General features: G+C 38.3%; 1 pseudogene; it reads left to right on the forward strand.

The window, feature by feature from the left end:
• The first annotated feature begins 9,404 nt into the window (after positions 1-9,404).
• The window catches only part of Psme2-ps2 (proteasome activator subunit 2, pseudogene 2), a 36,902-nt pseudogene continuing 33,572 nt past the window's right edge, over positions 9,405-12,734 (forward strand).

Genomic DNA, 12,734 nt, shown 5'->3' on the forward strand with positions numbered 1-12,734 from the left:
AATGTGGAGATCATTAGAGAATAATTTGGAACATTTGTACTTGAAAGAACTGGACAATCTATAAGAAATAATTGAAGTCCTAGATATACATGACAGATCAAAATTAAATCAAATAGGCATTAAACACAGGGCTAAGACTGTAGATCAGCTGATAGAATGTAAGCTGTAGTTACAAAAAACAGCCATGTTACTCTGGCTAAGCCTATTTCTCTTAGACAACACTGACTCTGCCTCTCCATTGCTCTCTCAATCCAGTGGCCAGTTGTGGGAGTGCTCTCACAGCCTACACACCACTGCAGTTTCTCTCTCAGAGCTCTGTCTTTGCCCAATCTTCCTGTTCCAAAGCCTGGCCAAATTCTGCCCTGGCTGTGTTCTTTCCCTCCGGCCCACCTGAGTCTGTGAATGTAATAAAACAGACCATCGTAGTTTAAAATCAACAGATGAAACAATCTCTAGGCACAGAATCTATCATCTTGCTTCCTCTTGCTCCCACCTCACCATATAAAAGGGGCTGTTCCTTCCTCTCCCAGACCTAAAGGTCTGCCTCCTCCTTTCTGCCCAGCAATTAACTTCCTGTCATCTTATTATCCAATCAATTAATTAAGGGAAATTTCTCTACAATAGAGTGTTTGGCTAAATTCAGGAATCACTAGCTTTGATGTCTCTCCCCACAAAAAACATAAACCAAATCTGGTGGAAATGTGTGTGTGTGTGTGTGTGTGTGTGTGTGTGTGTGTGTGTGTGTGTGTGTCTGTGTGTGTGTCTGTGTGTGTGTGTCTGTGTGTGTGTGTCTGTGTGTGTATGTGTGTGTGTGTCTGTGTGTCTGTGTGTCTGTCTGTGTGTGTGTCTGTGTGTGTGTGTGTGTGTGTGTGTGTGTGTGTGTGTAATTCAACCTAGAAGTAGGTTCGTGGAGAGAAATTACATAATTTGAGTTTATGAAGAAAATATTTTAAACAAAGTTAAATACTCCTCATGCTAAAGAAACTAGGTTATATACTAGGGCATATACCTTAACAGAGTAATATCTATAATTAAGATGCCTAAAGCAACCTATTACTAAATGGACAACAAAGAACCTTCAACTTAAAATGTAAAATGAGACAGGGTGCCTACTTTCTCTACTTCTGTTCATCTACTTTTTTTTCTTTTTTCAGATACAGGTGGCTATTTTTTCCTTTATTGAAAGTAGGGTATTTTTTCATATAATATGTTTTGATTACACTTTCCAAAGTTCCTTTCTACTTCCATTCCCATCCAAAGCCACACCCTTTCCTTTTGTCATTATAAAACAAAAGGCACCTAAAAATAATTGAGGTAAAATAATGTAAAACAGGGGTTGGGGATTTAGCTCAGTGGTAGAGCGCTTGCCTAGGAAGCGCAAGGCCCTGGGTTCGGTCCCCAGCTCCGAAAAAAAAAAGAACCAAAAAAAAAAAAATAATGTAAAACAAAAGCATACAAATGAGAATAAAACAAAACAATCTAAAAAAAAAGAGCCAAAGAAAAACACACAAGAATCATACATAAATTAGAGATACAGAGGCTTGTACATGCAGAAATTCCATAAAAACACAAAACATAATATATAGACAAAAGACTGTTAAGAAATGATATATTCCTGAGACAAAGAATCTCCAGAAATGCCGTTGAGTTATTTTGGTGTTGATTTTGGTCATCTTCTGCTAGACATGGGGCCAGTCTTTAAGATGGTTTGTATATCCTGTGATACCCTTTTGGAGAAAACTAATTTTTTATCTGCAAGGGGCTATCAATTGAAGATCGCTTCTGGGTGAGTGATGTGGTCCATGTTCAAGTCTTCTCTCAGTTCTGGAACTCCATTTGGCATGAACACAGGCTGACCCAGTGTTTGCCCTCTCTTATACATAGTTCGCTAAGCCCTGAGAGGAAGGTTTTGATGAAACATTCTATTTTGGACTAAATGTTTCAAGGTCTACCACTTTTTCCAGTTATGGTTCTCTGCATTAGTTCCCATCCACAGAAGGAGGAATCTTCTCTGGTGATGGCTGAATGAGACACTGATGTATGAATTTAGCAGAGTCTCATTAGGCTTCATGTTATTGCTATATTCCTTTAGCAGAGACAAACGTAGTTGACTTTTCTCCTAGGCCCAAGGTCTATCTAGTCCCAGGTTCCTGCCCACCAAGCAGTATGAGGCATGGGTACCATCTCATGGAGTGAGGCTCAAATCCAATAAGATACTGGATAGTTATTGCCAGAGCTTTTGGGCCACTATTATAGCGGTATATCATGTAGGCTGGTCACTATTATAAATTGAAAGGTTTGCAACTACTTACCTTTCTTCTCTTGTGTCATGGAGAGTACAGTCCAAAACCATGAACACCAGTCAGGAGATATGAAAGCTCTAGTTAGGCACCAGCTTGACTTCTCCATTCTCAGTACTATATGTAAGTGATGTTTCTGGCAATGGAATCTTACGATCAGTTTGTGGAGAGTAAACAATAATTTTGGAAATAGTCTCAGTTACTGTGGGTTTGATGGGACCACTTTGATTCTTGAAAAAGTTTCCAAAAACATCTTTTGGACAAAAGACAGTCCCTTCAACAATTGGATTTAGGCAAAATGGGGAGACCTACAAGTAGAAAAAGAGAAGAATCCTGAAGAACCCTAGGGGATTTCACCAGCTTTACACCCAGCTGCCTCAGGTCAAAGCTAGGCCAGGTTCCACCTTCCCGCCTTGGGTCAAAGCTAGGCCAAGTTCCATTCTCCACCAACAGGACATTCTGGAGTAGAAAATTCTCAAAATGTACTGACTTATGCTTGGTAGCCAATACATTTAAAGGTCAATATGCTTATTCAATAAGTTTGAACTGTAAGCTTGCTGATGTAATTTTGTGCCTCTAAAAAGTATAAAAACTGCTTGTAATAGGCATTCAGGGTTGCCTTCTTTACATACCTCAAGGGACTGATTGATGGTTGACCCCTACGCACCTGAAAACAAACCTTTCTTTTGCCTTGATCTGCATCTCAGTGTCTCATTCAGGGGTCATCTCGAAGTAAGTACCACTGACCCACGGGGGTCTTACAATCCAGTCTCTTCACCTATAAAATAATCAACGTTAAATGGACCGAAAATTTTAGTATAAGATCTTAAACTGTGAAATAGCAAGGGTAAAGTACATCAATATATAGACACAGACAAGGACTTTCTGAAAATGTTCCATCAGTTCTGGAAATTCAGCTAGTTTTTGCTACTTTATGGGTTCTTCTTTCCTCTGCTCCTTTCTCACCCCTTTTCTTCCACCTTTATAACCCCCTAACACTAAGAAAAGGATAATGAGGCAAAGAAAAAGATCTCTGAATAAAGTCAGGGATCAGAGAGGAGACCATGTTGTCCTTAAACTACTTCCTGCTGATTAGGGGCATCGTGATCCCTGGGCCAAGTTCAATCTTTGCTGTCTGGATGTTTAATTTCTTCTTGCTTTCTCCTTTGCACAAACAGTAACTTTAATTTTTTTCAAACACCTATTCTTAATGATGTTTTTCAAATACTTTAACCTCCCTTGTAGCCCACCACCCAACAGAGGTAGTGGGAAAGAGAGGATACCAGGAAAGTGGACATGTTTAAAGAGGTTCTGTAGAGCAATTCCCATCTGTGTTGTCTGAAAATCAGCACTTCAGCTCACAAATTAATAGGAAATGTCTAGACAATAAGGAACAGTAGCCCACAAATATGTGAAAAAATTAATATCAACATCCAGCTAATAAGAAAATGCAACTTAAAAAATACATTGAAATTCAATTTCACACCAGTCATGAATGTCTGGTAACTAAAAACAAAGCAAAACAGCAACGTAAAAAAAAGAAAAACATAAAAACAAAAGCAAAACCACCAAAAAATTTAGTTAATGATAAAGAAGAAAAGTGCACATTGTTGGCAGGAATGTAAACAGAATGGGATATCCTAAAGTAACTAAACCAAATATAGAACTAAAAATAAGAGATAATCCAGGTATATTATTCATTTTTGTATACCTGAAGGACTGTATTCAGCATATACTAGAAATAGATTCAATACATATTTACTGATGCACTATTAACAAAAAAAATGGGCACAACCTACACCTCCATCAATAGATAAAAAGAAAAAAAAGGAAAATATGGTAATTTTCACAATGAAGTTGTACCCATCCAGTACATGGAAAAATCATACCTTTTGTACAAGAATTGATAGATTGGAGATAATCATGTTAAACAATGTAAATTCCATGCAAAATCAAATGTGACAGAGGAAAACTGGGAGAACTGAAATACACACACACACACACACACACACACACACACACACATACACGCACATGCGCGCACGCGCGTGCGTGTGTGATATGACAGAAATAATGAAATATACATATATAATATATAATAAATATAAATATATAAGTATATAGTATTTAATATATAAATGTATAATATAAAAATATAACATATATTTATAGACTATAGGTAAAATATGACAACAGAAACATGATTATTTGGGGTAAGAAAAGATACTAATGAGGGTGTGAGAGAGGAGAATGAATATGAGCGAAATATAATTGAAGAATCCTAGCTTACTGAAGTGTAAGAGCTATTAAGAGGCCTGACCTGGTAGAAAGTAGGTAGGTTATGGAGTTCCTGTGAAGGACCCTAGGGGCTTTTGCCAGTCTTACACTCATTGCCTCAGGCCAAGATTAGGCCAAGAGCCAGCTTCCCACCTTGGGTCAAGGCTAGGCCAAGTTCTATTCTCCACCCACAATTCTCGGAAGGAGTGGGGACTTTCTTGAAAAACCACAGAACGTACTGACTAATAGTCACCTGACCCACAGATTCTAATTCCCTTTTAAATACAATAAATTCTAATTTTTTAAAAAGCAAAAATAGTCTTAGGATATGTTTAACAAGTTAGTTTGGATTTGACTTATCAGGTTGCTATGGATTATAAATATGATTTCAGCTTTCTTGTAGCTTACATAGAAAATCTTTAGAAATAGTCTTCATTATGCCTTTCCAGGTAATTATAAGATTTTAATAAATGATTTTCTATACATTATTACATTTATTAAATTGTAAAACATTAATGTCTATTTAATGAATCATTCTAATAATCCACATTGAACATTGGTGATTGCCAAGGATCAGCCTTGGCTTGATCCAAGTTCTGAGAGGAGTGTCTGGGACTAGTGAAACACATGACTCAAAGTCCAATCATGGGTCTGAGCTGCTGGCCTATGTTCTGCTGAGGGGACTTTCCAGAGTGCCTTCTCTCCGTGTGTTCTGTTGTGCTCTAGACAGCTTTTTCTTGCTCTTCTAAAACCTCTATGGTTGAAACAGCTAGCTTTCTGCTCCAGACAGCTTTCTCTGCTAGTAAAAATTCCAAAAGCTCTATGGGTTTTCTGACCAAACAAGTTAGAAAAACTGCTAAAAATTTTTTTTGGATCTTCCAACCAAGTCTAAAATCCTGTTAGAAAAAAATTTTAAAGAGTTATGAAAAATTCTAAAAGAGCTGTGTTAGCTCTCCATGGAATTTCCAACTAAAGTCAGAAATCATGTTAGAAAACACTCTTGAAGAGCTGTGTTCACTCTCCAAAGATCTACAGACAGTTTAGCTTTTGCTAGAGAAAAGTTGTAAAAGAGAATGCTATCATTTTCTGCTAGCTTCTCGTACATACACCAAAAGCCCATTGTTATTTACATATCAATTCAGTTATTTATTCCAGGTTTCCACTTGACCATCCAACTACTCAGCATTCCATAACCTGAGTCCTGGGACTCTAAAGAAAAGGACAGCCAGTATTTTTTTTTCCTTTTTAACAACGCAAAAGAATTGAAAGATCTGCCAGCCTTTGTAAATTTAACTGGGTGGGACCCATCCTGGGATTACCATTCCAACCACACAAAAAAGCACATTAAAGATGAGAAGAAGGCAATAAATAACTAAAATCAGGTTTGAAATCAATCAATTAGAACAAAGAAAGCAATACAAAGAATCAAAAACAAACAAGAGCTGTTTTTTTTTTAAGAAAATCAACACGATAGACAAATCTTTAGTGAAACTAACCAAAACACATACAGACAATATCTAAATAACCAAAATCAGAAATGAAAAGGGAGACATAATGACAGACACTGAGGTAATTCAAAGAATCATTAGAACTTACTTCAAAAGCCTGTACTCCACAAAATTGGAAAATCTTTACAGATTGAGTGTCTTTCTAGACCACTTACCAAAGTTAAATTTGATCAGCCAACTTATTTAAACAGCCCTATAATCCCTAAAGAAATAGAAGCAGTCATTAAAAGTCTTCAAACCAAAAAAGTAAATAAATAAAAAGGAAGCCTGGGACTGGTTTTAGTTCAGAATTCTACCATACTTTCAAGGATGAGCTAATACCAATACTCCTCAAACAATCCACAAAATAGAACAGAAGTAACACTGCTAAACTCATTCGATGAAGCTATAGTCACCCTGCTATTTGTATTTACCTAAAAAAGTCAACAAAGGAAAAGAATTTCAGACAGATTTCTCTTATGAATATTGACATAAAAAATACTCCACAAATTGCTTGAAAACCAAATCCAGGAATACATCATAAACATCATCCATCCGTCATGATCAAGTAGGCTTCATGTCAGGGATACAAGGATGGTTCAATATACAAAAAACTCATCAACATAATTCACCATATATACAAACTGAAAGAAAAAAAACACATGATCTTCTCATGAGATTCTGAAAACACCTCTGGCAAAATCGAGTATCCCCTCATGTTAAAAGTCTTAGAGATATCAGGGATACAAGGCACATACCTAACATAAACAAAGCAGTACACAGCAAGCCAATAGACAACATCTAAGTGAAGAGAAACTTAAAGCAATGCCACTAAAATCAGGGACAAGACAAGGATGCCCATCCTCTCCTATATATTCAATATGGTACTTGATGCTCTAGTTAGAGCAATAAGACAACTAAAGGAGATCAAGGGGCTACACATCGGAAAAGAAAAGGGCAAAGTATTGTTATTTGCTATTGCTAAGATAGTATACATAAGCAACCAAAAATTTGCTGCAGAACTCCTAAAGCTGATAAATACCTTCAGCAAACTGGCTGCATACAAAATTAACTCAAAGACATCAATACTCCTCCTTTATACAAATAATAAACTGAAAGAAATTAGGGAAACACCATCCTTCCAAATAGCTGCGAATAATACAAAAGGTCTTGGTACAAGTCTGTTCAAGCAAATGAAAGATCTGTATAACAAGAATTTCAAGTGCCTGAAAAAATGAAATTGAATAAGATATCAGATGATGGAGTGATTTCTTATTCTCATAGAGTGGTAGGATTAAAAGAGTGAAAATTGCCATCTTACCAAAAGCAATCCATAGATCCAATGCACTCCCCATCAAAATTTCAACAGTTTTTATAGACCTTGAAAGAGTAAGATTCTCAACTTTATATGGAGAAACAGACACATTGGATAATGGAATCAAATAAAAAACACAGAAATAAACCCACACTTCTATGGACACTTGAGTTTTTGATAAAGAAGTCAAACTATACAGTTGCAAAAAGAAAGCCTCTTCAACAAATGGTGCTGGTCTAACAAGATGTCTACATGAGAAAGAAAGAAAAGATCCATATTTGTCACACTGCACAAAACTCAAGTCATAGTGGATCAAGGACCTCAACATAAATCTTGGTATAATAAATCTCATAGAAGAGAAAGTGGGAAATACCCTTAAATGTATTCATACAGGAAATAATTTTTTGAACAGAACACCAGTGGCTCAGGCTCTAAGAACAACAATTAATAAATGGGACCCATGAAACTGCAAAGAACTCATGCAACTGTAAGGCAGTTACAACCTCATGAAACTGTAAGACAAAGAACACTGTCAATAGGACAAATTGGCAGCCTACAGATTGGGAAAGGATCTTCACCAACCCTTTATCTGACAGAGGGCTAATATCCAACATTTATAAAAATCTCAAGAAGTTAAACATCAACAATCCAAAAAAAAAACAATTTAAAAATGGAGCAGAGAGATAAACAGAGTATCAGAATTCTCATCAAATACCCAAGAAGTACCTAAAAAACTGATCAAAGTTCTTATTCATCAGGGAAGTGAAAACACATCTCTAAGATGCCATCTTACATAGTTGGCATAGTTGATCTTGGAATGGCTAAGATCAAACACTCAAATGATAAGAGCAAGGATATGGAGCAAGAGAAACACTCCTCCCTTGCTGGTTGGAGTACAAATTTGTACAACCACTCTAGAAATCAATTGGCAGTTTTCAGAAACCTGGGAATAGTTCTTCTTAAGACATAGCTATACCACTCCTGGGCATATACAGGAAAGATGTGCCACCATCCCACATTTGCTCAACTATGCTCATAGCAGCTTTATTTGCAAAGCCAGAAACTGGAAACAAGCTAGATGTCCTTCAACTGAAGAATGGATAAATAAACCGTGATACATCTATACAACGGACTACTATTCAGCTATGAAAAACAAAGACCTCATAAAATTTTGCAGGCAAATGGTGGTGAGAATATAATCCTTAATGAGGTAACTCAGTCCCAAAAGGACAGACATGGCATCTACTTAATTCTAGATGGATATTAGCCATAAAATACAGGATGCCTATACTACACTCCACTGATCCAAACACATGGCAGGAAGGATGGTATAAGTGAGGATGCTTGAGTCTCACTTGGAAGGGGGAATGGAATGGTCAAGGAAGGTAGATTGAGGGATAGAACTGGATGGAAGAGAAGGGATCCAGAGACATGTGGCAGGGTTCAGGGCCAGGTGTGGGGAGAGGCAGGGATATATCCTGATGGCCATTAGAATGAATGGAAATCTCCAACTGACAGAGAGGGGGGTAGGGGCATCTCTAGGAAGAGATGAAAACCTTGGATAAAAGCAACCTAGAATCAATGGGGGTGTTCTTAGCTGTGAATCACAGCATCGGGAATATGGAGCCTGGGGAGGCTGCTTCCTATGGCCTGGCAGGCATCCAGGTGGAGCTATAGGGCCCCAAACCACCAACAAAACTTTTGACCCAAAATTTATCCTGTCTACAAGAAATACAGTGATCAGGGATGGAGCAGAAACTAGCTGGCTCACAGTTCTGTCTCTGTTCTTTACATATATGAAACCCCTTATAGAATGCATATTGTGTCCTTTATTTTTGAATAATTCAGAAATTATATATTGTTGAACTTATGTTTTTGGAGTATTTTTCTACAGTTTTAAGGGCTGCCCTGAAGGTCCAAACATTTACCATTTGACTGAAACATTAGCCACAACTTTGCTTCCCCAACTCATGCTGTCTGATAATAATGGAGTCTGAAGACTCAAGAGCTGGCAACTGGGGAAGCATGGCTAAGCCCTGTGGGGTTCACTTGAGTGGAGAAGCCCGTAAACAGGTGGATGTCTTCAGACAAAATCTTCCAGGAGGCTGACGACTTTCTCTGCACTTTCTTGCCATGGAAAATGATATCCCTGAGAGAGCTCTTGCAAGAGGATTCCCTCAGTGTGACTGACCTCTCTTCCCTTGGGCTCCTCTGGACATCACTATCCCAGATCCCCCACCCAAGGATGATGAGATGGGAACAGACAAGCAGGAGAAGAAAGAAGTCCCTAAGTGTGGCTTTCTCCCTGGGAACGAGAAACTTCTGGCCCTGCTGGCCTTGGTTAAGCCAGAAGTCTGGACTCTCAAAGAGAAGTGCATTCTGGTAATCCCATGGATCCAGCACCTGATCCCCCCCAAGATTGAGGATGGAAATGATTTGGGGGTGGCAATTCAAGAGACGGTTCTGGAGAGAGGGAATGCTGTCAAGACCAAAGTGGAAGCATTCCAGACAACCATCTCCAAGTACTTCTCAGAACATGGGGATGCTGTAGCCACAGTCTCCAAGGACCCCCATGTAGTGGATTACTGGGCCTTGGTGCACGAGTGAGATGACACAGCCTATGAGGCACTTAGGGCCATGGTGTTGGGCCTGAGGGACTGCTATACGGAGCTTCATCACATCATCATCAGCGACCTAGAGAAAACTGTCAACCCAAAGGATGAAGAAAACCATCTATGTACTGAGCAAAGAATTAGAAGGAAAATAAATGATTTATACTTTATGAAAAATATCACGGAGTCTGTAACATTAACAGGGAGGACATTCCTTAGTAGAATGTGAAGATAAGTACCTTATTATACAAACAAGCCTTATGCCCAAAGCAGACATTAACACTTGTGCAGGTCCATGCCTACTGGTCCTATCCCAGGGGCAAGACCCACATCATTCTGTCCCTACCAATGCTATGCCTGACTCAACAGGAGATTATGATCTCTACCTTCATTTCATGTCCCAGATTTTAGCCAGAAACAGTTAAGCCTTTGTGACCATATGGTCAAACATATAACAAAAAGACAATGTGTGCCATCCATGGATTTCTCACTGGTATTTAGAATTTAAGCTTACAAATAAAATCTCCTTTTCACTATATTAAATACAGCCATTAATATAATCTGTGTAAAACCAAGCGTAATGTGTTTAGACCATCAATCAAATTTATAGGAAAACTTCACCAGTACCACCCTTAAAATGAAAAATCATTTAAACACCTAATCATGCATGAAGCTCTCAGTGCTGAGAAAATTAATTGCATAGCTCTGGGCTGCTGACCTGCAGTAGTTTTACACTTGAAACAGACAACAGGGAAGACCCATGTCTGTGTAAGTTGTGCGGTCAAGAGAAAAGTAATGCTGAACATTATACAGTATGCATACATGCATGCAATTGTTTTAAGAGACATATATTTAGAATAAACATTAAAATCTGAGTTATCTCCTTGATTCCTTGTTCAAGACTGAATTCATCCTGGTGCCAGCTGATTTACATAGTGAAAACTGTCACAAAATGAAAAAAAATACAGCTTGTGAATTAGATGACATTTGATTTCATCTCCAGTGTTCAAAAATCACTGCCCAATAGGTACCATTTTTATACTAATCACACATATTCTTTGTTTCTCAAACATAATTTTTGTCCTGTCTTCACTGTCTGAGATTCTCTTTCCCATACCTTGTGTTCTGTTGATCTCTGAGTTTCCTGTTTGAGCTCCCAAATTTTTCATTTCTAGATTTTCCTCAGTTTCAATTTTTTTTTAAATCCTACTTCCATTTTCAGGTCTTGAACTATTTTATTCATTTCCTTCCACTGTGTGTTTGTATTTCCATAGATTCCTTCAAGGAATTTATTCATTTCCTCTTTAAAGTCCTCTATTATATTCATAAAGGGAATTTTAAGATCCTTCTCTTGTGCTTCAGCCATGTTCTGTTTTTTGTGGCTATGGTGGTAGGGTTGGTGGGCTCTAAAATTGGCTGTTATTGTGTTTTTGTGCTGACATCTAGGCATCTGAGTCTAGGAAGATTGTAATTCAAAGTGCTAATATCTTTTCTGATATGGTGGGTGTTTTGTTTCTTGACTTCTGTTTCCCTCTCTGGTTTTTATGTGAATGAGGTGGCTGTATATTGACTGGTAAAGAATGTTTTAATCCCACCAAACAAGGGTAAGATATGACTGACTCCATTTTTTTGACAAACTAAACAAGCTTCATTTTCTATCAAACAGGGCTATCTCCCTAAAGCAGGGTTTGAGAAAATAGCATTGAACATGGAGAAAGTTGGATTTGTTTTATTCAAAAACTCTAGGACTATGAGATTTTTCAAAGAGGGGGATTTACAGAGGAATTTGGGTTATGTGAGAATTTAGGACAATATCTCAAAATTATTTGGCAGAACGTATACTTTACCATGGTGCAAGTCAGGGTATAGGGTGTGGAACATGGAAAAGTTCCAGAAAATGAGTCAAGACATGGTCAAACCCACATTTTACTGAAGACTAGAATGAAATTATTTTGACCCTGTAACAAGAGAGATTTAAACTTAAAATGGAGTCAGGCTGATCTAACAAATACTTCTGGGATTCTGACAGGTATAGCCACTGCAGGCTGTTTCTGCCTAACTCTAACATCAGTGCGTGAGGAGAAGCAACAGCAGGTAGTCTGCTACAGAGCTGGGGATAAGACTGAGACTTGAATTTGGAGAAGAGGAAGATTGAAGCTCTGAGGCTAACCTACCTGTTTAACTGACCTACTTGCTTCTCTGGCAGGCTTGGTGAGCAGAGGGGAGGGTGGAAAGTATTCTCAGGGGATGCCTGCTAGAGTTGGGTGATGACACAAAGCTTTGAGTGAGAAGGAGGGCTGGAGAAGAACATCTGCACAATTGGCTGGACATGAGGGCAGAGAGGAGGAAGAGGCCACATCAAGTTGTCTGCTACCAAACTGGACATGATACTGGGAACACTGGGTTTGGAGAAAAGGAGAATGTGTATATCTGCAGTTAACCTACTGGCTTCCCTAGCCAGAGTACTCTCTGGGCTTGAACTGCTAGCATTGAATTCCCTAGTTTACAGATTGGTAGCATTGTGGCCATTTTGCAACTTCTTTAAACTTTGGGCTTCTCAGTTTCCTTATCCATAAGAGTGAAATAATAAGAGTGTCATCTGACATTGTTCTGATAAGAACTGAACTGGAACAAAGAAATTGTAATCCAGCAACATGTTTGCTCTGGCAAGAGATCACACCCAAAGAATTCCTAGGTCTGTGATCACTAGCTGGAACGACACATCGTTAATCCCTCTGGCTGG

The sequence above is a fragment of the Rattus norvegicus genome, chromosome 4 (assembly GCF_021556685.1).
Source record: "Rattus norvegicus strain SHRSP/BbbUtx chromosome 4, alternate assembly SHRSP_T2T, whole genome shotgun sequence".
Classification (NCBI taxonomy): Eukaryota; Metazoa; Chordata; class Mammalia; order Rodentia; family Muridae; genus Rattus; species Rattus norvegicus.